Genomic DNA, 25,420 nt, shown 5'->3' with positions numbered 1-25,420 from the left:
TGTGAGGGAAGAGGATGATCATGAGAGCGAGGGTGTGAGGATGAGTGTGAAGGCGAGGATGAGGGTGAAGATAAGTGATAATGGTGAAAGTGAGGGATGAAATTACGAAGATCAAAGGTACGGAGAAGACTGAGGAAGATAATGACGGAAGGAATAGATATTGAGGGGAATAGAGGGGACACGTGAGGTGAGGGTGAAGGAAAGCACTAGAGAGGGGAAGAAGGGTTGCAGTAATACATAATGTTTGATGATGGCGATGAATACACTGTTTAGAATGATATTGCTACTAATATTGTTGATAATGTTGGTGATGTCTCAAGGTGACGATGACGATGATAATGATAACGATAATGATGTACGATGATGATGGTGTGTGTGTGTGTACTGTACATATATATATATATATATATATATATATATATATATATATATATATATATATATATATATATATATATTTGAAAGAAGGAAAAGCAAAATGATTTAATACGAACTAAAGCTGAGAAGAGAAGAAAATGTGGTAGCAGAAAGGACGCAAGGGAAAAAAGAGATGGGGGGGGAGGATTAAAGGATTTATAGTAAGAGGAAACGGAAGGGAAAGATGAAATACCAGAGTGAGGGCAAAAGAGGGAGGGGAGAAGAGAGAGAGGGAAAAAGACGATGGGTGAGAGAAAACGAGAAGAGAGAGGAGGAAAAGAATAAGATGTGACGACGAATTAAAAGAGAGAAGGGAAACAGGTAGACATAACAGAGAAGAACAATAGGAAAAAAAAAGGGCCAATGAAAATTAAAAGTAAGAACAGGTGGGAGGAAGAAAAAGAATGGAGAAGAGAACGGATGGCAAACAAAAGAGGGAGAGGCGGATAAGGAAGGTGAGGAATATAGGAAGGAAAGAGAAAAAGAGGATGGGGAACTAACTAAAAGAGAGAGAAGGAGAGGAAGTAACAGACAAGGGAGAAGGGAGGATTACAGAAAGCAAGAGGACGGGGAGGTAAAGCAGAAAGAATGGGCCATGACTGACACAGAAGAGAGGTAGTAAAAGGCAGAGAGGAGGAAGAGGTAAAGAAGAAGAATGGGTGAGACTAGACAAGAATAAAGAAGAGGCGAAAGAGGAAGCTGAAAGGGAAAAGTAAAAGGGAACGAAGGGGAACGGATGTAAAAAAAGGAAAAGAGACAGAGAGGAGGGATAAAGATGAATGCGAGAGGGGAGAAGAGAAGGATGGCAGGAATGGGGGGAGAGGGATGAGAGAGGATAAGGAGCAGGGAAGGATTCAAGGGAAATGGAGACAGGGGTGAAAGAGAGAAAGGGAAAGGATGCAAAGGAGGAGAGAGGGGGAGGATGGAGCGAGAGGGAAGGGGAAGAGAGGCAGTGTGGAGAAAATCAGAAAAATAATGGGGAGAGGGAAAGGTATGAGAAGAGGAAGGACGGGGTGGGACTACGAAAGCAGAAGAAGTTAAGGGAAGAAATCAACAGAGAGAGGAGGGAAGGGCATGAGAAAGAGGGGCTGAGGAAGAGATGTGAAAAAGGAGGACAAGGGAATGAGAAATTGAAACCTGAGGAGGAGGAGATGATGTAAAAAATAGGACGAAGAAATGAGAAAGTGAAAATCAATAAGAATCAGAAGAAGAGGGAGTAAGAAAAGACATGAACAGAAAACAATGGGAAAAGAGTGAGGGTGGGAATGGAAAAAATGATGGAGGAGGGATGGGAAAGGTGAGAACAGGAGGAGGGAACGAAGAAGGAGAGTAAGGGGGAAGGAGAATAGGAAGAATTGGCCAGAGGTCCCAGGAAGGAAGGAAAGATGGGAGGGAGGGAGGGAAGCAGGGAGGGAGGGAGGGAGGGAGGGAGGGAGGGAGGGAAGATAAATACAAGGACAGATGGAAAGAAGGAAGGAAAGAAGAGTGGAAGAAGTCAAGAAGGATGTGAGAAACGGGTGTTAGAAAGGATGAAGAAGGGAAGGTACGTAAGAAAGAGAAAGAGATGCAAGGAAGGAAGGGGGAAGGAACAAGGAAGGAAGGAAGGAAATCAGAAGGGAGGGGTGCAAGGAGGGAAATGGGAAGTGGTGTAAGTTTGGAGAGGCGAGGGATGAATAAAGAAAAAAGAAGAAAAGAAAGAAAGAAGACAAGAAAGTAAGGAGGGGGTAACAAGGATAGATGAGGCAATGGAGGGAGGGAAGCAAGGAAGAAGTTGTAAATAGAGAGTGAACAGGGACAGACAAAAACGAGGAAGAGGCGGAGGGGGACTGGATAAAAGTAGGGAGGAGGAGGACAGAAAACTAATCTAAGGTGGAAAAGGGATTTGTGCTGACGAGACGAGGGTTAGGCCGGGAGTGGGAGAATTAGAGAGACTGGCTGAGGGGATGTGAGAGGGATTACTTGAGAACTGACGTGGTGAAGCCTACACGTGAGGAGGGATTGAGAGCGAGATTTATGACTACGCAAATGGGGAGTGAATATACGAGATGAATAATGTACCCAGATATCAGTAACCTAGAGGCCTGGTGTATGTGTGAAGCCTCCTGGTGAAGCTTACATGGTGAAGCCTACACGTGAGGAGGAAATGAGAAAGTATTTGATGACTGCAAATAAGGAAGGAAAAAAAATAAGCGCTTTTTGTTTATGTCAGGAATCAGCAAAATAATCAGACTAAGAACTTTAAATTGTGTTAAGAAGAAAGTAACTGTGCGGTACGTGCATAGGAGTCAGAAAAAATAAATGAGTTCTACAGTATATGCAGATATTAGTAATCACTTTAGAAAAAGCCAGAGGATAAAGTTGATCAAGGAAACGTTAAAATTGATATGGTTGTCAGCTAACCTACCCTAAGCTAACCTAACCTCAGCTAACCTACCCTAAGCTAACCTACCCTAAGCTAACCTAATACGAACTTTTCTGGGAAAGAAAAAAATTGTTAAATTCACTAAAGTTCGAAAATATGCGTCCCGGCACGAGGCCCACTGGATTCACAAGCGGCCGCCAAATCCGTGTGAACAATAGAAGTGAGGGAGGAAGGGCAGCTGCGGGAGGGAGGGTGGGAGGAAGGGCAGCAGGGGGAGGGAGGGAGGGAGGAAGGGCGCTGGGGGAGGGAGGGAGGAAGGAAGAGCAGCTGCGGGGAGGGAAGGCAGCTCTGGGAGAGAGGGAGCGCATCTGAGGGAAGGGATCTTAGGGAGGGAGGGTAGGCATCTGTGGGAAGCAGGGCGCCAGAGGGAGGAAGGAAGGGCGCCAGAGGAAGGAAGGGCAGGCAACTGAGGAAGGGAGGGAGGTAGAGCAGCTCAGGGAGGGAAGGAGGGAAGGCAGGTATCTGAGAGCGCCGCTTCAACAAAGGAAAACCGGCAGCGTTTGGGTATGACTGTATATTCGCCAGGCACCGTAATTTCCAAGAGATATCCCGATTCTCTGCTGCAATTTCCCGACACAGCGATGATTATTAATGCATCAGTTTGTATTCTAATTTTTAAAGCTCAGAAGAGGAAAGGAATTAAATCGTTCTCCCACACCAGGTAAGGGTTGTGAGGCAAAGAAAATCCCACTATCATGAAAGGTGGATTTAAGCAAAGCCCGACTACAGTGAAAGGATTTATATGTCAGAGTGGTACAGCAGGAGTCGGGCTCTGGCACTACCACACCTACCACCATCACTGTCACCACCAAATTGCCACTATCATCATCACTACCACGGGGCGCGGACAAAAACTCACCGGACATAAACTCACTGGATAAAAACTCACCGAACAGAAACTCACCGGACAAAAACTCACCGAAAAATATCTAAGGAGGACAAAAACTCACCGAGCAATATCTAATGAGAATAAAAACGAGTAATGATTTGAAACATGTTACGACACTTTAAAAAGACCTTCTTTTGAAACACTTGAAACATGCTTTGACACTATGAATAGGATAAAGAGGATACGACGCTTTAGAAACAGCTTTTCTTGAAACATTTGAAACATGCTTCGCCCATTAGGCGAAACAGCAGTTTCTTGCGTGTATGCATTCCTGTCAGGAAAGTCACAAAATATATATGAAGAACTGCTTCAATGTGTTGTAGATGGGTGTGAAAGGCTAGGGTTTACACCAGATCCCACAGAAATTGTACTAGATTTTGAGAAAGCAGCCATGCAAGCTGTCAGTACCATTTTAGGTCCTCATGTAGCCACTAAAGGATGTTTCTTCCACTTGACGCAAAGTACGTGGCGTAAGATACAGGAATTAGGGCTTGTGAATTGCTACCGTGAAAATGATGATTGCAGACTGTTCTGTGGAATGATGGATGGGTTAGCATTTCTTCCATTAGAGAAGGTGCAGGAAGGTATGCAGTTTTTGAAGGATAACACCCCTGAAGAATTTGAAGACCTCCTTGCATACTTCGACAGGACATATGTTACAGGTACATTCCGTCATGTACGACTTCCTGGAAATAATGAAGGCCCAGAATCACTACAAGCCAATATTCGACGACTTCCACCTCCTTTTCTGCCAGGTATATGGAACGTGCACAGTAATACCCTAAATGATGCAGCTCGAACAAACAATATGAGTGAAACCTGGAATTCATCATTCAAGCAGCTTGTTGGTCATTCCCATCCATCTTTTTACACTGTTATTGATAACATTAGGAAGGATGAAACCTTAGTCAAAACCATGATGCTGCAGGATGACAGAGGGGAGCCTCCAAAGAAGAGAACCAAGAGAAACTATGTTCGTCTTCTGAAACGTTTAAAGAGTTTATGTGAAGATATAGTTGCCGGTAGGAAATCGACAGAGGAATTCCTTCGAGCTGTTGGGCAGTGTGTCCGTTTTTAAACCTAGGAGTTCACTTTGTTTTGAATAACTCATTTAATGGACCAGGTTTTCAGTATTATAGTTCAAATAATCTTCTATGTTTTAAAGTTTTTGATACATAAATATACCATTTTTAAACATACCTGACATATAAAAAACTTTCTTTTATTTCGGTGAGTTTTTGTCCTCCTTAGATATTTGCCGGTGAGTTTTTGTCCGGTGAATTATTGTCCGGTGAATTATTGTCCGGTGAGTTTTTGTCCGGTGAGTTTTTGTCCTACCCCCACTACCACAACCATGCAAACCACCGCCACAGCAACTGCTTCCATATTAGTAGACCGTAACTCAGTAAGATATTCTGAGAGAGAGAGAGAGAGAGAGAGAGAGAGAGAGAGAGAGAGAGAGCATCTGTGTATTTGCACAAGTTTATAGGCATCTACATATTAATGTTTTTGTGTACAAGTTTACTTCTTTTGAGTGTATTTCAGTTTGCTATGTGTTTGTGTGTGTGTGTGTGTGTGTGTGTGTGTGTGTGTGTGTGTGTGTGTGTGTGTGTGTGTGTGTGTGTGCTTCAGTATGTTAGGTACGTGTGATTGCACTCTTGTGTAATGTGCTTCAGATTCTTGTCATGTGTGTGTGTGTTAGTATGAAAACGAGTGTCAGTGAATGCATGTGTGAGTGAGTGTGCGAGTGACCACAATATTACGTCCTCCAACAAAAGCATAACATAGAGAGGCACCATCCACCATTAGGAGTCTCGGGCGTGAATGGGTGAGCGCTCTCTACAAGGACAGTACCAGCAAGAGGGAGTGTCAGCTTAAGGAGACATATACACTGATGCAAAGGTAAAGGTGCAGCTGCAGTAATTAATTCTGTTACAATTTTCTGAATCTTTGAACCTTCCGAGATCTTTTCCATAATAATCAAGATGGAGTCTCTCATCATACGTATATACATACATACATACATACACAGACAAAAACATATTCATATACACATGTCCCTTACTCTCCCCCACCACACACGCTTTCTAGATCCACTCTCCACAGGCACTTTCAAGCACCTACTCCAAACACAATTTCAAGCACACACACACACACACACACACACACACACACACACACACACACACAAACTACAACCAAGCAACTGAATACGAGTGCCATCCTTGCCATTAGGGTCGAAACTCCTCCTGGCGTGGATGAGACTTTCACCCTTACTGGCACGACATTAAAAATTGACCCAGAGGAAGTGAGGTCTTTGGATTTAGCATTTTATTACTACCTCAGTAGGAGATGGAAGCAGGAACGTGAGAGGAGATACATAAACAGAGAGAGAGAGAGAGAGAGAGAGAGAGAGAGAAGCTTTGTACCTGCTCATTCCCCTGACACATTTTTTTGAGAAGGAAGTAGAGGAAAAAATCAAGTACCAGAGAGAGAGAGAGAAAGAGAGAGAGAGAGACAGACAGAGAGAGCACTAAACCAACAAGACAAAGGGAGCAGAGAAAATATTACACCGTTCCTTTCCTTTCCTTTTAGCAGCCTTTCACTCCACTCTGTTTTTCCTTCTTTAATTCGAACCCCCACTAAAAAAAGAAAAAAAAAAAAAAAGTAGGGGCGGAAGGTTGTATCCTCGTGGGTTTAGTGGGCTCCCTATCACCCCCTCTTCATCAGGAGGTGGTCAAGTGGTTAGAGAAGCGATCTACTGCCTGAAAGAACGCGAGATCGAACCAAGATTGAGGTAGTGAAAAGACTGATGGTAAAAATTTCATTAATAAAGACTGATTTTCCACAAGACCAATCGATATGTCATAAAGAAAATTCTACTGCCAACACGCTAGTCATGAACGAAACAGTCCTGGCAAATATCCAGTACTGACGGTGGGTATTAGTGCCGAAGCAGTGACATGCGAAGCAGGGTGGCACGCAGAGGGAGTACATAGCCTCAGGGAACTGCTCATTGAATCTGTGTCTAGAGTGGAGGGAAAGGGATCATTTCTGCAGTTGCCCATAAAGAGCGATTCTGGAGATTTCCTTTTGCCAATTTATCTTTCTCTGTAGTATCTTTTATTTTCTGTTAAATTTGCTAGCAGCGTATAATTCTCGTTGAAATTTTATCCGTGACAGTAAAGGCAGACATCATAGCCGATATCCCATTCTATACCACAACACATTCACGAAACCTTGCTGGTGGCGCGGAAACTTAGCCATAGCAAAAGGGTGGGTGGTGGGGGGAGTTTTGCCCCCTAGGATCATCCCAGCGTTTATAATTCACCTCACACCGTGCACACTCGGTCATGTGTGAAGAGAAGTGAGTTTGAAATTTAAACTGTTTCATGGGCAAGCTTTTGACGCATCCGCAAATCAGAAAAATCATGGCATCCTACATGGTTTGATACAGGTAATATTATAAGGGAAATGTTGCTATTATTAATATTCAGTTGTGAGCATAGTTTATAGAGCATAACTATTAGTAAAATGTAAGATATATAGATTACCAAAAAGATATCTTCAGAATCACTGTTTTTGTGATGAGACAATTTATCCCCCCCAAAAAAATTAATTTTTGCATAACGCACATCAGCATTCTCCTATAGAAAGCCACATCTTCACAGCGATGACCTATGTTTCCCTGCTATCTCCACACGATTTCATTTTTCAGTTTCAGCGAGACTCTTCGAATAATCATAGTTACATATAGCCCTCACTAACCCCTTCAACACAAAAAGCTTTTCTTAATCTGAGTAGAGTCATGGCGATAGCAAGAATAGAACAGGTAGACGACGCCAATATAGCAATGGTGTAAATGCAAACTAAGAAGGGATGAAAGGAATTAGAAAAAAAAAATCCCATTAACGCTTTCAATCATCAAATGGTCTTTCTAGTATTGCTTCTCGCAGACGATTTTAGTTTACCTGAGACTTCGAAATGAGGGGGTAGGAATAGACACAGCCTTTCTCAAGCCCTCCGTTACTCAAGGTGGAAAATCGTCGAGCGAAATCGTCTGGGGAAGTGGAAATGAAAAGAAACCTGCGCCATTTTAGTGAAGATTAACCGTTCAGTAAAGAATAGCGTCTTTTTATTTCATTCTACCTGCCACCGGACGATTTTATTCAGCTCCTTGAAGTGAACTCTCAGTGAACTGGGGATTAACTAAAACGCAGAGAAATCGAGTGAGAAAATCAAACACATAAAAACGAAATGCCTCTGTACGTCGACATTTAAATTACCCGGCGCAAACACAGGCTAACAATATGTAAACAAACACACGTGCACTACACAGACAAATATAAACAATGAAATGGCCGGGACATGCGGAACAGTAAAAAAATATATACGTGTGTCACAGTTTGTCTGGGGATTCGAGAGACTCAATCACGTGGGAGTGAGAGTGATTGGCAGTAGTGGAAAAACACCTCACTGAAACACACACACACACACACACACACACACACACACACACCTGGCTCCGATACACCTGACTACAGTATCATAACCTTCTTCCACCCCGCCCATCTCGCCTCACTCCTACCATTACCCAACATATGCCTGGCTACTTCACACACCTGGCTCCATAACACCTGACTGCAGTAGCATAACCGTTTTCTACAACCCCCACCTCCTCTCTATATCACACACCTGCCAACACCACATCCTTGATAACACCTGACTACTACTAATACACACACCTGACTCATGTTAACAATATTTACCTGACCACACCATGCACCTGACTCCTGATTCTGCACACCTGACAACAACATATACCCTTGCAAAAAATCGGGTAATACTGTTCTGATTAAATTCAATCTTGAAACTACATAGCACCACACACCTGACTACACAACACACACCTGACTACCAACACACACCTGACAATTTATACGCGCTATATTAAAGCAACCTGCAGCGTAAAATTCTGCCGCTTAGCTACAACAAAAATAAAGAAATAAAAAGTATCTCACGCCTACAGGGAGATGGATAGTAAAAATATGAGTGGAATTGCAAGTATAAATTAAAATAACAAAATAAATAAATAAAATTCATTGGCAGAGAACACGCCTTAAATAATGGGTAAGAAATGCTTTAAAATCTCCTCAGAAATTATTCGAAATCTATGAAGTAATACTACTCAGATCATGGATATATTTTAGACAGTTTAAAAAATACATTAAAATATGGCCTTCAGACTGCATATTTTTTTTCTTTCGATCATGGAAAATCTGAAGATATCATTGCAAAACTGTGTGTGTGTGTGTGTGTGTGTGTGTGTGTGTGTGTGTGTGTGTGTGTCGTATGTGTGAATCTTCTTTAAACAACCTATAGCATCTTTATCGCCCCATCTTCACCCTCCCTCTCGCCCCCTGATCCCCTCATCTCCCTCGCCCCCACACTATCCCCGTGTCCAAGGGAGCGCCGCCCCCCCATTCCCAACACCCTATTACCCCAGCCACCCTATTTGAGTGGATCACGTCGGATTCTGCATTTCGATATTGGTGTTAAATTGGACACACGTAGAGCATTGGCGAATTAGGTAAACGTTATGGATGCAAAAATACGCAGGCAATAATTACACTTTAATCGAAAACACGTTCCGGTACTGACGACATAACGAAGCAATAGTCGTATAACAGAGGAAAAATATATCATGGACTGCTGATTACATTTGGCCTTTTCTGTACCATATTTCTTTTACATACATTGATTCTTACCGCTGTCATGTGATATTTAGCCTAAGAGACCCTTTAGGTAGTGAAGTAGGTTGGAAATTCTACCTCAGCCATCTCAAAGTCTCTCCTCTACTGACCCCAATGCCACATATGTGACTACAGCATACACCTTACACCGCACACCTGACGACAACAAATACCTGACTAGATTATATACACGTCATTTCAAAGCAACAGGAAGCTTTAAATCTCTCCCTAGGCTATTAAAAAAACAAAAAAACATACACCTACATGGAGATTAACAGTAAAAATACGAGTGAACCGGCAGTTGTGAAAAATGAAACGAAAGATAACATTATTCCACTGAGCCGAGTACATACTATATCATGAATAATAAGTAAGACATGCTCAAAAGGCAGCTAAGAAATTCGAGAAAGAGAAATAAAATCACAGACATATTTACCAGCAACGAGAGACGAGGTAAAGGGAAGAATTATGGGTTTACCTTGTTGCTGGAGAAAATTTTGCCTTGAATAAGTAAGAAATGCTAAAAAGGAAGCAAAGAGAAGTAAAACCGCCGATATTTTTACTGACGTCGAGAGACCAGGTAAATGGAAGCAACATGGGCTAATCTTCTTGTCAGAGGATATATAACTTTTTTTTTTAATTTCACTCAAGCCCATAATCGAACAGCATCTATTCTCTCAAGGTATACTCTCACGGCCTCTTCTCACCCCACACCGTAGTTCCAGCTCATCCCTGCCGTTTCTTTGCCCCCCACACCCATTTCTTAACTTCCCGACAATTTTACTGTGGGAGACCAACTTGAACTTTTCCTGAAGTTAAGCTATTAAATTTACATCATCTATTTTCATCTGGTGTCCTTTTCAGCCTCAGCACACACTGATCACCAAATTTCTGTCTCTCCCTCCCATTCCCTTGCTCACCACGCTCATTTTTTCACTCCCCTTAGACGATTTCATGGCGCAACGCAGGTTAAATTGCTGATGAACATACCTCAGTGTTATTTTCTTAGAAAGGAAAAAAGCATGCAGCAATTACAGGCCCCTTTGGCATACTGCATTCTGACCACATGGAAACTTTATTGATGTCACTGTAAAATTATTATGGTAAATAAGGGAGTAAGAAAGCAAGGTACTGAATGGGAGAATGGGAGACTCACAGGGGATCAAGCTGGTTGGCTGGACTATGTACGATAGAGATCATAACAATAGTGGTTGTGATAGTAATGTGTGCGTGTGTGTGTGTGTGTGTGTGTGTGTGTGTGTGTGTGTGTGTGTGTGTGTGTGTGTGTGTGTGTGTGTGAGAGAGAGAGAGAGAGAGAGAGAGCGAGAGAGAGGACTGAAAAGGATACAAACTTCTCTCCCGCTTTTCTGTCCCTCCATCTCCACGTAAGCTCTCATCTCCTTTCACCAGACACTGATTTCTCTCAGGAACTTTCCCTCTTCTTTCTTCTCCTCCTCCTCATTTCTCTCTCTCTCTCCCTCCCTCCCTCCCTCCCTCCCTCCCTCCCTCCCTCTCTCTCTCTCTCTCTCTCTCTCTCTCTCTCTCTCTCTCGTCATCATGAGAGAGAAAGAGAGAGAGGGAGAGGGTGGAATGTTGTTGGTCTCATCTCGTGTTTCATCACACAAGAGACGAGGAGAGGTGAGGTCGAGCCAGAGGTGGTGATTGTGGCGGCACTGGTGGTGGTGGAGGTGAATGCTGTGGTGATTGTGGTGCCGGTGGTGGTGAGGCGGGGTGTCTACTGTGGTGGTGGTGGCGGTGTTTGCTGTGGTAGTGAAGGTGTTTGCTTTGATGATGCTGTGTTTCATTCCCCTTCCCCCATGTTCTGAAATACTCACTCTCTTAGTTTTCTTTCCCACTTTTCATCCCTGTTCCTCTTTCACAGCCCTTCATCTTCAAGTCTTCTCCTCTCGCCTTCATTTTTTTCTTTTATACGCCTCCTCCTTCATTTTCTTTTTCCAATTTCCCCTTCTTGTCGCTCTGCTTGCATCCTTATTCCCTTTACAGCTTTTCCTTCTTTCCTGTTTTCCTGACTATTGAAAAAGCTTCTATTTTATGCAGGGGATCTCTAGGAAAGGCCCTGTCACTCACACCTTGCTATTATCACACACAAGGTGCTTCACTCTAACAAATTCAGGTATAGTGCTTCACTCTAACTCCTTAAGGAACTTCATATAAAGTACTTCACTCTAAAGAAGCTCCACTTGGCCTTGCATCTGCCTTGTAAGTCATCGTTTGGTCTTTCTACCAGTTCATCTCTTTCACACTTTTTTTTTCTGTATTTTACTATTTCTTCTCCTTTTTCTACACCTCTCTTTCTCTCGCTTTTTTAAATCTACTCCTTGGAACCACCTTCTCTCTCTCTCTCTCTCTCTCTCTCTCTCTCTCTCTCTCTCTCTCTCTTTCTCGTTTCACTCCTTCATACTTTTTTTGTTTTTTTCGTTCCAATTTACTCACCTCATTTTCTGACTTCTCTCTTTCAATCTCATTTGTCCTCTCTCTCACACCTTTTTCTCTTTCTGATTATCTTTACTTTCATTCCTCTCTCTCTTTTTCTCCCGTTTCCTCTCTCTCTCTCTCTCTCTCTCTCCTTCCCAAATACTGTATTTAACCACCTCCTCCCACATTCACACACACAGTCTCTCTCACTCCTCCGTTTCTCTCATCCCTCCCTAGACTCTTCTCCTCCCTCCCAATCCCTCATTTCACTTCTCATTCAGTGCCTCTCACTTTAACCCTTTCTTTCACTCTCCTTTTATGCTTCACATTTACCATTCTCATTCTTCTTTCTCCCCTTCCTGCTACTCCCCTCTCCAACTCACTCTACCCTCACCTCTTATTCCCCCTGCCACTTCCCACTCAATCTCTCCTCTGCGCCTCAACCCTCACCGTTCCCTCCACCTCCCGCCTCACTCCTCCCCCTCCCACTTCCCACTCAACCTCTCACCTCCCTGTTCACCTCCCACTTCTCTATCCTTCACTTCTCTATCCCCTACTTCCCACTTCTCTACCCCCTACTTCCCACTTCTCTACCCCTTAATTGCTCTTCCTTCGTCTCCCACATCCCACTCGTCCTCCCCACTTCCCCCACCCCCTCCCACTCACCTACCCACTTCCCTCTCCCCCTTCATCTCGAGCTCCACACTCTTTCCCCATCTCCCACTTCCTTTTCACTCCCCCTCCGCCTCCAAGCTACCATTCCCTCTCCACCTCACACTTCCCTCTCATTCTCCTTCCTCCTCTTTCATCTCCAACTCCCTCGTACAATATTCACCTCCTCATCATACAATTACCTCTTCCGTCCTTCGAATGTGCAATATCCATACTTTTTTTTTTTCATAGTGTTTTTCTTCCTTTTTCGTGCCGGGAAGTTTCGGGAGCTCCTCTCTTTTTCTTATCCTCTTCTCACCCACAGACGATACAACGAAAGCTTAACCAGGTGTAAATAAGGATATAAGATCACTGTAGTCTGCCTGGCCTCTTGAATATCGTTCAGACTCCTGGATAAGACTCACAATTCCTTCTCCACCCCAACTCCCCTCCCCTCAGGTCCTAATCCTCCTACACCACCTCAGCTCCCCCTCCACCTCCACCTTAAGGCTTACTCCCAGTCAACCTCCGTCTCATCTTACATTTCCTCTCCTCCTCCTCCTCCGCCTTAACTTTCATTTCCCCTTCCCCTCCACCTCATCCCCCACTCCCTCTCCACTTCACCACAAATCCTCTCCACTCCACCGTCTGCTCCCCATCCCCCCTTCCACCCCTCATCCCCCCTCATCCTTACTTCCCCCTCCCTCTCCCCCACCCCTGCATCACCTTCCCCCTGTTCCTCCCCCCACAAGAGGCAATATCCTAGAGTCTTGGGAAAACAAGACACTCTGGAGCTCATGAGGGAGGGGAGGACATGTGTGTGTGTGTGTGTGTGTGTGTGTGTGTGTGTGTGTGTGTGTGTGTGGTACTCTGTCTTTCATGAACGCAAATTGTCAACTCTGAAAAAACATTATCTTTCTCAGCCACTTAATTTAAAAAAGGAATCAGAATTAATTAAAAATCCCAAAAATCATCACCGGCCTACACTGCCAGGTCTCTGTGTATATCCACTTGTCCTGAAGGTCGTTAGTTCGATCCAGACATCACCCTTAAGACAATGGGGTTATCTCGCTACGGTTATTTGCCCTTGTTTGTGGCAAGGCGCTGAGAGGAACAGTGAATTGGAGTGAAAATGAGTGAATGTGGTAGAGTGAAAGTGAGTGAGTGAGGGAGTGAGTGCAGTGAGACGGAGAGAGGGAGGTTGGAACTGAGAGAGAGAGAAAGGGATGACAAAAGAAGAGAGGAAAGAGAGAACAACAACTAGACAGAATATATACATCCATTTCAGCCACATATTAGCTTAGTCCGGCCTCTTCTTGTTTGCTGGAGTTTGTGAGACAGATTGGCTGAAAGAAGGAGAGTTCCGGGGAAAGATGGTGGCTGTTTGTGTGTTAGATTGGTTGACGCACACCACACGAAGTCCCTGAGGTTGGTGGCCCTGTGAGGATGTATAAGGAGGTGTGTGTGTGTGTGTGTGTGTGTGTGTGTGTGTGTGTGTGTGTGTGTGTGTGTGTGTGTGTGTGTGATTGGTTAGGTGGGTGGTTGTGCGAAAATATACCGTGGTATTTTTCTGGCCTTATACCGATATATGATTACTATATTTGGGGGCATAGGCGTTAATAGAATTTATAGATGTTTTGTAAAGATTGCTGGATTATTCCTGTGGGGATTACAACGGGTCTGTGGTGAGAAAATAAAGATCATTATATGAAAGCAAAATATCATTACCATGAGAGAGAGAGAGAGAGAGAGAGAGAGAGAGAGAGAGAGAAGAATTAAAGTAGAACTGTGTCAGGTGAAGTGGGCAACACAATCATTTACACATCATTCAAGCCTTTGGAATCCAGACTTTAGTTCAGAAACAAAAAGTGCTGAATTTACCTTTTTCCCTTTTTAAGTGACGTCATCGTAATGAAGGGAATAAACCGATTAAGACCACGTGTTTCTATGGATGTAAACCCACTGAATTGCAGGATGGAGTTGTCTTACTCCTGTGGTCTACCATCCTCCTTTTGAGGGTCAGGGAGGGAGATGGGGACGTTTGTATAGCCAGAGAGCAGAGCCCTTCAGTTATATCAATGCCACCACGTGAAGGTGTCCCCCCTGTAGCACCAAAGGAGATAATATGAATAAAAATGAGAGATGTACTTTGTCTGCTGGGACTAATCTAAGCCAAAGGGAATGTGGTCCGGTATCTCTACGTTAAAAAAAAGGTTTTGGTCCTTCGGTGAGGCAGTGGCGGGTCCTCTACTTTATGGCTGGCAAAGAGAAAAAGGAGAATTGATTTTCATATTATTGGAAAGATGCGAAAGGTGAGGAAAGAGAAGGAGAGAAAAGTTGTGCTACAGAAGTGGAAGGTTAAGGAAGCGAGGGTAGAGAAAGAAGGAAAAGATTTGCAGGGTGGGAGAAAGAGAAGAGGGAAGGAGAATAGAAGGAAAGAGGAAAGCACGAGAAACGAGGAAGAAGAAGGGAAGCGAGAACAAAGAGAGTGCAAGGGTAAGTGAGAGAGGAAGCGAGGGCAGAGATAAGAGGTGAGAGTGGAGGTGGGTCAGAGGAGAAGGAGAGCTGAGAGGAAAGCGTAGGAGGAAGAGGAGAAGGCGAAAGGGAGAGATGGGTGATGATAAGAGAGAGAGGGGAAAATGGAGAAGAAAAGAGGAAAGAAGGAGAGAAGGGAGAGAGGAGAAGGAAGAGAAGAGGGAGGAGAAAGGTCAGATAGAGAGCTGAGAAGGGAAAAAGGTTGGTATGAATGATAGACGGGAGGAGAAACTGGGTTAAGTTGAGAGAGGTAGAGAAAGAGTGGAGGGCAGAGGAGGGAGGAGAGAGTGGTGGAGGGAGTGGGGAGAGTGAAGCGAAGAGCGTTGAGAGAGAAGAGTGGAGAAGGGAGAGGAGAGACAGGACTCAGCCAGAGGAAGACAAAGAAAGTGGAGAAGAGAGATCAGGCGGTGATGGTGGTAGTAGGTGAAGAAAGGGGGAAGGGGGTATGTTGTAGCCGAAGAAAGAGAAAATGAGAGAGAGAGAGAGAGAGAGAGAGAGAGAGAGAGAGAGAGAGAGAGAGAGAGAGAGAGAGAGAGAGAGAGAGAGAGAGAGAGATGGATTAGAGTGAAGAAGTGAGGTACAGGGAAAAATATTTGAGAGAAGATGAAAGAGACGCATACACAGAAAAGGAAATGAGAGAGGGAAGGAAGAGGAAGGAGAGGAGAAGGACAGAAGGAGATTGAGAAAAAAGAAAACAGATTTGGGAGAAGGAAAATGTAGAGAACAGAGGAAACTGAAGAAGGAAGGAAGAAAGGTGGAGAAGGAGGAGGGAAAAGAAGACGGAAGAGGAGAAAATGGAAATGTTTGAAGAAAAAAGATGAGGGGAAGAAGGAAAAGAAGGAAGCAGGGAGAAAAAAGAAGACTTAAGAGATGGAGGGAGGAAACAGAGGTGAAGAAGTGAGGACATGAGAGAATAGAACTGGAAATGAGGAAAAGGAAGAAGGGGTAAGGAAGCAAAAACACGATAGTGATCGATAAGGGTTGCAATGAGGAAGGAAAGTAGAAGGAGGGAGAGGAGGAGAAGGAAGAGGATGAGGAAAAAGGATGAGGAGATAGAGAGGAGCGGAAGGGAAAGACGAAGGAAGGAAAGGAAGAAAGGAGGGAAGGAGGGGTGGAGGTAGAGGGGAGGGAAGTAGTGATGAGAATGGGTGTATAAACGAGGAATAAAAATAGGAAGAGAGAAGGATGGAAAGAAACTAGTGAATGATGAGAAGGAAGAAGAGTAAGTAAAAAGAGAGACGGGAAGGAAGAAGCTAAGGGATGGAAAAATGGAAAAATAGACTGAGAGGAAAGGAAGGAGGGACAGGAAGGAACGAAGGAAGGAAGTAAGGAGGGGTGCGAGGCAAGAGGGAATAGTGAAGGACGGGGAGGAAGAATGAACGGAATATGAGAAAAGAACAATGGAAGGAAAAAATGAAAGAGGAAAATGTCAGGAAGAAGAGAAGATCTAATTAACTGGAAGGAAAAGATAGAAAGGAAAAAGGGAAAGAAAAAGAGGATGGAAGGAAGGAAAGAAGGAAGGGTTCAGAGAGAGCAAAGAAGAAAGAGAGAAACACTGAAGGACAAGAAGGGAAAGAGGAAGACGTAGGAAACTGGAAATAAGGAAGGAAGAAGTGAAGAACGAGAAAGTCTGAGGGAGAAAAGTGAAATTACAAAGGAAGAGGATGGGATGGCAGGCGGGGGTCGGGGTGAGAGTGAAGACTTGAGAGGAAGACGTGGTGAGTGAGGGAAAGGGAAGGAGGGGGAGGAGGAGGAAGGGTGGGAGAAGAGGGAGCATGTGAAGTGGAGAGGGAAGATGGAGGTGGAGGAGTGGTGCGGAGGTGGCGGGGGAGGTGGTGAGGAGATGTGGGGAGGTGGGGTGTAGGAGATGGGATGGATATCAAAGAAGAAGGATGAGATGATGGAACAGGGGGTTAAAAGGAGGAGGAGAAGGATGTGTGGGTGGTTGGGGAGGGAATGAAGAGGGGGGTGGGGGTGAAGGAAAGAGCAAGGATGAGTGAAGAAGGGGAGGGAAGGTGGATGGGGTGAGGCTGGGGGTGGAGAGGATGAGAGAAGCAAAAGGGACATAAACCAACTTAATGCCACCCATTTGGCAGTGGGTGAGGCTGGCGGCTGTGACAAGCGAGCGTGGCCGGACCGCACACACACACACACACACACACACACACACACACACACACACACACACACACACACACACACACACACACACACACACACACAGATCCTGCAGTCTGTTCCATGCAGCTTCCTTCTCACTCTTTCACTTGGCCACTCACTCCCTCCTTTCTTTTTATTCTCTTCTTCTTCACTCTCCTCTCTTCCTTACCCCACTCTCATCTTCGTCTCACTCTCTCACACTCTGCCTCCCTCGCTCTATCACTCTGGAAACATCACTCTTATTACACTGCCCCCCAACTTCAGCACTCCCTTTCTTCACTCTCCTCTCTCTCACTCACACTAACTCACTCACTTTCCTCTCCACTCTCATCTTCACTCTATCATTCACCCACTCGCCTTCATCCATGAAATTTCTAATTCCTTAAGCTGTTCTGCCATTCTATTCCTTTGTTTGTCTGGCTATCTGTTCTGCTTAATCATCATTCCGTTTCGCTAATCAGTTTCATTATGCTGTTTTGTTATTCTCTGGTTATTATTTTGCCTTTGTACTATATTGCTTTGTATTTGTCTCTGTTAATTCTGTTTCCTTCTCATGCTTCGTTACTCTGCTTCGTCATTCTGTATTGTCATTCTGTTCCCCTCTTTTGTCATTTGTTGTGCTGTCTTCATTCCGTTTCATTAATGTGTTTCAAGTTGCTCTCCCGTCACTGCCTCATTGTACTATTCTGTCGATCTATTCCAGTGTTTGTTTTGTCATCCATTCTGTTCTACGCTGTTTTATTGCTGTGTGTTTTTATTCTGCTCTGCTGTTCTACTGAGTCGTTTGCTTCATCGCCTAATCTGTTTTGTCTTCGTTACTCACGTACGTTATGCTGTCCTGCCATTGTATTACGGTGTTTGTTTTATCTGTTCTATGTCGTCTTTGTCATGTTCTGTTACTTTTTTCTGTTACGCTTTCTGTCATTCTGTCCCGTTTTTCTATTTCATCACTACGATCTGTCAGTGTGTTTCTCGTGCTCTTTCGTTACGCTAAACTACGATGCTCTGTTGTCGTTTCGTTGTTCCTTTCTGTTCTGTTTATTACTCTCTCACATGTGATTCATAGTAGTGTTCCTTCAAGATTTCAACATCAAGTTCCGTGGCTGTATTCTGTTAAGTCCCTTCACTACAATTACGTCTTATCAGTTTATTGCTGCTACATCTAGACCACTGTTCTTAGCTACGAAGGTCTCCAACGTACTGAATGAGCAACTACAAGCGATATCTAAGCCCTCCAAAAGTCTCCCTCAGGCCAAATGAAATCGTTTGGTGATGGGCAGAACGGAACGATGAAAGATGTAACTGAACTGGAAGACCTAAAATATCCTGCTCCAGTGTTCCCCTCTGCCATGCTGCTCCTTTATGCTACTTAGTCCTTCTCAGTATTCATACTGTTCCTTTATTCACTTCAACCATGCTCTTCTTTCCTTACTTTGCCCCATTCCTTGCAACTCTTCTCCACTCATCACCATCAGCACTCTCTGCCATGTCTTGCACTCCTCCCCCTCCCGGCATTCTGTCCACCTCTACTCATTATTACCCTCACTTCTTTCTGTCATTTCCCACCTCACACTTCTCCGCACTTCCTTCAACTCTCCACCACTAAACCCCATCAGTTCTCCAACACTTTTCCCTCATTCACTCTTACTCCTCCACACTCCCTCTAACTCTCCACCGCATTTCACCGCCACCATTGTTCCTCTTTTCCACTTCTCCCCCACTCATCTTCAACTCTTCACCACTACTCACTACCACCATCAGTCCCTTCTTCCACATCTCATCTCCTCATTTCTCCCCAGCCTCACCAACTTTCCACACCACCACTGCCGTCAGTCTTCACTATTTCCCCTCCACTCACCCTCTCCCTTCTCCACTCCCTCCAGCACTCCACCACATCCCTCCACCACCACCACCACCACCGCACAAGCCTTCGAGTCAAGACGAGAAGGACGCTTGCCGAGGAAATTGGCCGCACCCCGACAAATACACGGCAGCAATTTTACATCCTCCCATTTTTCCTCAATACCTCCAAATATACGCCTTGCTTTTCCCTCTGGGCCCGGGTTTTTCCTCCTGGGGTGTAAAAAATGTGGCTTTTCATCTCGGTGGGTTTGTGGCGAATGTAGATGACGAGTCGCTCTTGTTATGAATCGCCTCGGGACAGAGTTTGTGTCTCGATGTGGCTGGATTTATTGGACATTTCCGACGCTCCTCGAAAGTGGTGGGCATTTATGGTACAGAAATCAGCATTCGAAGCTGAGAGATATTTATGGTAAAAAGAACTATATCAGCATTCGAGACTGGCGGACATTTAAGGTACAAAAAATCAACATTCGAGGCTGGTGGATATTTCTGGTACGTAAATCAACATTCGAAGCCAGTGGATGTTTGTGGTGCAACAATCAGTCACGATCACCTTATGTACACCCGTTACAGTCGCGATTACTATATTTGCAGCCTACATAGACACGATCCTGAGGCTGAGCTTACAGTCATGATCCCAGAATTGTCAGTCTACAGTTATAATTTTCATATTTACAGCCAACAGATCCTTAATGTACAAGTTACACATGGGTAGCATATTTACAGTCAAAAGATATTATCCCCCAGTTTATAGCCCACAGTCATGATCTCCAAATTAACAGTCTTTCGGCATGATCAGATTTACGGCCTACTTGTGATTCCCGAATTTACAGAATGAAGAACACTCCAAATTTACAGTTAACACATGACCTCGGAATTTACAGCATGCAGAACATCCCAGATTTACAATTTACACACATTCCCAAAATTTACAGCCGATCATGTAAAAAAATCATATTCTTCAAGTTAACAGTGAGGTGTCTGCAAAAATCTGAAGACAGTTTGTAAATTCCCTCGAGAAGTTGACGTTCCTTTTTCAATTTCCTTGTCACAGAAGTTTAATACTGGCGTCACTATCGGCAGTGGTATTTTCTTCTTCTCCTTTTTCTCCCTCTTCGGTTCAGCTTTAGTTTTCTTTTTGTAAGCCAGTTCAAATCATCTAATTTTAGCAAGAGTCTAATATAATGCGCCGGGACTGAAATAAAGGGGAAAAGATAAAGCTTAAACACAAAGGCAAACATTCACTGCGCCCGTCCTTTCCCTCGAACCTCCCTTATCGGGAACATAATTCTAAGGGAAGAATGAGACTTAGAAAAACTTGATCGTCTGCCTTAATGACCCTCGTAAAATCGACAGGCACTAGTTCCAAACTTTCCCCTTGATCTCAGTGAAAATAGAATTCCCTTCCTTCTTTGGTTGTTTTTAATCCTTTGACTACTCGGATTTCTGTCGTCTGAACAATATTTACTTGGTGTAAACATAAATAAATATCTAGGTGAACTCAAAGCAGAGGAAGTGTTAAAATCAATATCCATTAAGCTTTCTGAAGGCTTTGACTGCTTGGATTCAAATAAGTTGAACAAAATCTTATAAGGCGAGCTCTAGTCATGTACCCAAGTGCGTCAGCCACGGCGAAAGGGTTGGACTGAGGAGTATCACAGTAAAGGTAAACATTAGATAATACGTAGAATTTGGATTAAAGCAGGATTTCGAGAAGAGAGTAAAATTAGGATCCTTGTTCAGTTCCAACATGAGTCTCTCTTCATCTTGGACGCAAGGACACAATAAAAGAACTTCGATAAAAGGAGAATTTAATCTCACTTTACTTCTCCGAGTCTCTTATATTTCAAGCACAAAGAAGCGTCTCAGTAGGTCAGTCCTTCTTCAGTCCATTGAGTTTCGTATCTTGGACATAGAGCATCGCAAGGAAAGTTAAACTTCGATAAAAGCAGCATTTCGATTTAAAAAACAATCAGTCCTTTTGCTTCCCAAATCTATCTTCTCTGGAAAACGAGGACGCAGCAAAATAAAGACAGAATTTTAGCCATTCCTTTCGTTTATCTGGGAAGAAAGGAAGCATCAGAGTAAAAGTAAGATTTCGATAAAGTAACATTTCGATCTTTCCTAATTCTCTAAATGCCTTTTTATCTAATACATGAAAATGCATCACAGTAAAGAAATTTAATCCTTCTTTCTTTCTCTTTTTTTTTATTTTTTGAAACACACGAAAACACCACGATAGAATTAAAATGGGACCTCAGTAAAAGAAGTTTCAATCCTTCATGAATATACTTAATTTCCTTTACTTGAGGATGAAGGAGCATCATAATAAAGACAGAATTTCCTTTCTGACAACATTCCATCAGTCTGTTTGCTTCGTATACTTGACGAGCCAAAATCTCACTTGATCATATGTAATAAGCTTCAGACAGACAATAATCCTGGTTAGAGAAGAGTCAAGAGCTGAAACAGGCCACTCACCCACACACAATGAGCAACAATAAGTCTGAGGAAAAATGCGCTTATCCCCGATCACGTAAAAGCTTCACTGGCTTTCAGCTTGGTGGGGTTGAATACAATGGCTCTGACCAGAATCCGAATGTTATTGAGAGACGAACAAGGCTGCATCAGAGAGCATGCAGAATAGTTGGATTTATTTGACCTCTCTCCCCTCGACTCCCTTTCCTCCTCCCTCCCTCCATCCCAACCACCCTCGGCCTCGTCTCCAAAAACTGGAGGGAGAATGGAGTTTCATTTCACTGTTGGTAGCTCCTCTAGTACGATATCTTCATTTAATTTTCTTACCATCAAATAATCTCTTTCACTTAAAGGAAACCAATGGCACCGAATGATCTACAGTCAATCTCCATTAACCGCTTCAGTACGATGACGTCTCATACTTTAGTGTTATTAGCTATAAGCAGTTTTATTTAGCCGTTTTTTTTTTTTCGTAGTGAATAAGTTAGTCTTAATCTTCATTAAAGCAGGTACCATGATAACGTGTACTTTAACTTAGTGTTGATACAGAATTTTATCAAACACGAGGGCAAATCTGTGGTACCGAACAGCATAATATTACTGACGCCAGCTCCTGTAGGAGACTTCGCTTCGATCTCTGTTTGATTCTGTTCACGAAGACATCTTCCATCACCTGACTTCCCCCACATTTACAACACAAAGGACACTGAGACACAGAATCAGCTTTTGCAAAGTCCAAATCTTCTGTAGAACCTAACTTGTAATAGCCTATGCTTAGTCCAGGTCCCAGGTTGTAGGCATTGAACTACACCTATTAGTCTGACAGGCCTGTTGGTTGAACGTGGGTTCTGTCATTATAAAGATGGAAGTGCTCACTAATGCACCACTAGCATCTCCTGCACCCATACCTGAGCACGTGCCTTATCCTTCCCCGACACTGCTCTGCCACCGAAGTCATCATGAAAACCTAAACCCACCTCCATACTGATACCCAAACTTGTGCCAGAGAAAAACTAAGTCATTTTGTACGGAGACGTCTCGGTGCAGTTTGTTCTTGTTGCCGCCCGGTAGTTTATTGAGTCACGAAACCAAGCCTAGGAATGCAAGGATCAGAAAAATTCCATTCATTTCCTTGAATACGATGATGACTTTCACTTTTTTCATGTTACAGCCTATGATTTTTTTTTTGTTTTTAGCTCAGGATAGATTCCCGGTAATGTGGGGATTAGTACAAATGCCCAGTAACGCTGCCTTTTTAGATTACACCATACCCGTGACTGCATCTACATTTATACCAGTACTGGAGTCCATGTTAGCATCACCCTAGCAGAGTTACACTGATGGCTGCATGACCATGAGTAGCGTATATACGCTTTCTTAATTTTTTTCTTCAGTGATCCGTTTATAGTTCGTTTGATTTTACCTGATGAAACCGAGCCACTCACACATCCTGAATACTAACCCGTGGTTTCGTAAAGACCCACGAGCCTTAGTTATGAGCTGGCGATGAATCTTCTTGGTTACCATTCATATCTACTTCCCAGTCTGACTACACTTGGCCATCAACTGGACGGGAAAAAGTTAAGGATTTTCGTCAGGCTCTAGCGCACGACAGACACACGTTCTCACAGGGCCGAATTCTTAGCGGTTCAGGAGGTTCCATAGTGCCGCTTCCTTAGTTATTTATTTTGAACTGCAAATTAAGAAAATATATGTAGTGAGGGGGGGAGTCTCCCTTAGAGGATGGCACAAATTAACCACGATAACATTAAATAGTATCAGGGTCTGGTGAGCTACGAGGTACATTACATCTCCTGGCGTAGTGGATGAGGTGTGGGCCGGTTCGCTCAGTCACTTTCCTGCATAGTAAATTTGTTGCGGAAAATCCAGTGCTCTCTGCAAGTGGACGAGACATCTTCTGATACAGGAGGGTTGTCATGTGACGTTTCTGGCCCAATTTAAATGACGACATGAGAGAGCCTGCATGATGGTTCTTTACTGGGGCCAGCAAGGGCACCCGACAAAATATCGTTAAACGAAAACACAGGATAAACATACAGCTTCAGGGATACCAAAACTAGAAATCCTCGCAAAATATCCCCAAGTGTTCAAAAAGCGGCAGCAAAATCATAAATCATGGTTCCTAACTGAAATTCCACAGGATTACATTGTGGATTATACGGCAACAGCTTTTAGTATAAATATTACCTACACCTGGAATAGTAAAACACGAACTCCTATGACTTTTGTAAATCCGCACAACCAAAAGCCTGTCTCAAATATTACACGCATAAAAACCGTTTATTTTACGGCATTAAACCATTACAGCAACCCACAATTTCCACCGCGTAAACATAACTACACTGCTGTTGTAAAGTGAGTATAAATGCCTGAATTCCATTGTACAAGTATGGCAGACACGTATAACGGCAGCAATAGCAAGAGCAGAAGTCAGCACTCCCCAGTGAATATGACGCGGATAGAAAAGTATGAATTTTTAGGTGTCTCGTCTTACAGTAATAAAATATGATTTCCATTATATGAAAATATTTCGTTTCTCTAAAATTATACCAGAATTTCCGAGTAAAAATATCCCAGTCTCCTCTACCAGCAACAGCAAAAGCATGAGTCTGCAAGTCTTGCTGGATTTCAGAGTAAAAAAAACATGTGTATGGTTGGGCATCTAATCATAGTGTGTGTATTATATATATCTACATCTATATCTATCTACCTATCTATATCTATCTATCTATCTATCTATATTATATATATATATATATATATATATATATATATATATATATATATATATATATATATATGACGCATGTAAGGATGGAAATGACACCCGTCATAGCTGTAATTAGCGAACATTCACATTCCTATCAAGGAACATAAACTCGTTAAAATAAGTTTGATCTAATGTTTAAATAAATACCTTCTATGAGACCTAAATAATAAGTAAAGGCATAATAATATTAGAAAAAGCACAAACCTACTATCTGCATATAATGTACAATACACAAAAAATGCAGAGGGAAAATGTAAATTATAATAAATCAGAGTGCTGTTACCGGCAAGAATGCTTTGGAAATTATTAAACTATTAGCTCTCTTAATATTTATAACGCTAAAAGCACTAGGGAGAAAACAATTCTACAGAAACAGCTCGCCACTGGAGAACGACCTCAGATTTGCATTGAACTGTCAGAGATGTAGAGTACACCGGAGAGGGCTCATAAATGAACTGAGGCACAAGGACGACACCAGACACAGACAATGGAACAATAAAGCACTCAAATGAACACAAAACGGAAAGCGATACCCACCATTCCATTAAGCATTATTGGCAAGATTTAAGTTCGGATTAAGTACCCTAATTAATAACTTTTCTGATATTCATACATACATACATACATACATATATATATATATATATATATATATATATATATATATATATATATATATATATATATATATATATATATATATACATATATATATATATTGCCTTAACAAAACATGAACTGCCCTGTATATCCCAGAATCTTGTAGCAGGAGCAGCAGCAAAAGCAGATTTCAGCACTCCCTGCTGAAATATTACAGGGTTAAAGGAGATGCAGCACCACAATCTGTGGCAAATATTCCGCGACCAAAGGGCAAACGCTTCACCAAATCCATTACCATCACGTAAGTGAAAACACAATGCAAAGCCTCCCACATAACCTCATCTTCCTTTTGCATTTTTAAACAAGCAGCCGAGGAGAGCTTTAAAGTTTAAAATTAACTTCCCGTACGAATATATGTGCGTGTG

The sequence above is a fragment of the Coenobita brevimanus genome, chromosome 26 (assembly GCF_032717465.1).
Source record: "Coenobita brevimanus isolate Jiangsu-jjx chromosome 26, ASM3271746v2, whole genome shotgun sequence".
Lineage (NCBI taxonomy): Eukaryota > Metazoa > Arthropoda > Malacostraca > Decapoda > Coenobitidae > Coenobita > Coenobita brevimanus.
Note: the sequence above shows the minus strand (reverse complement) of the source record.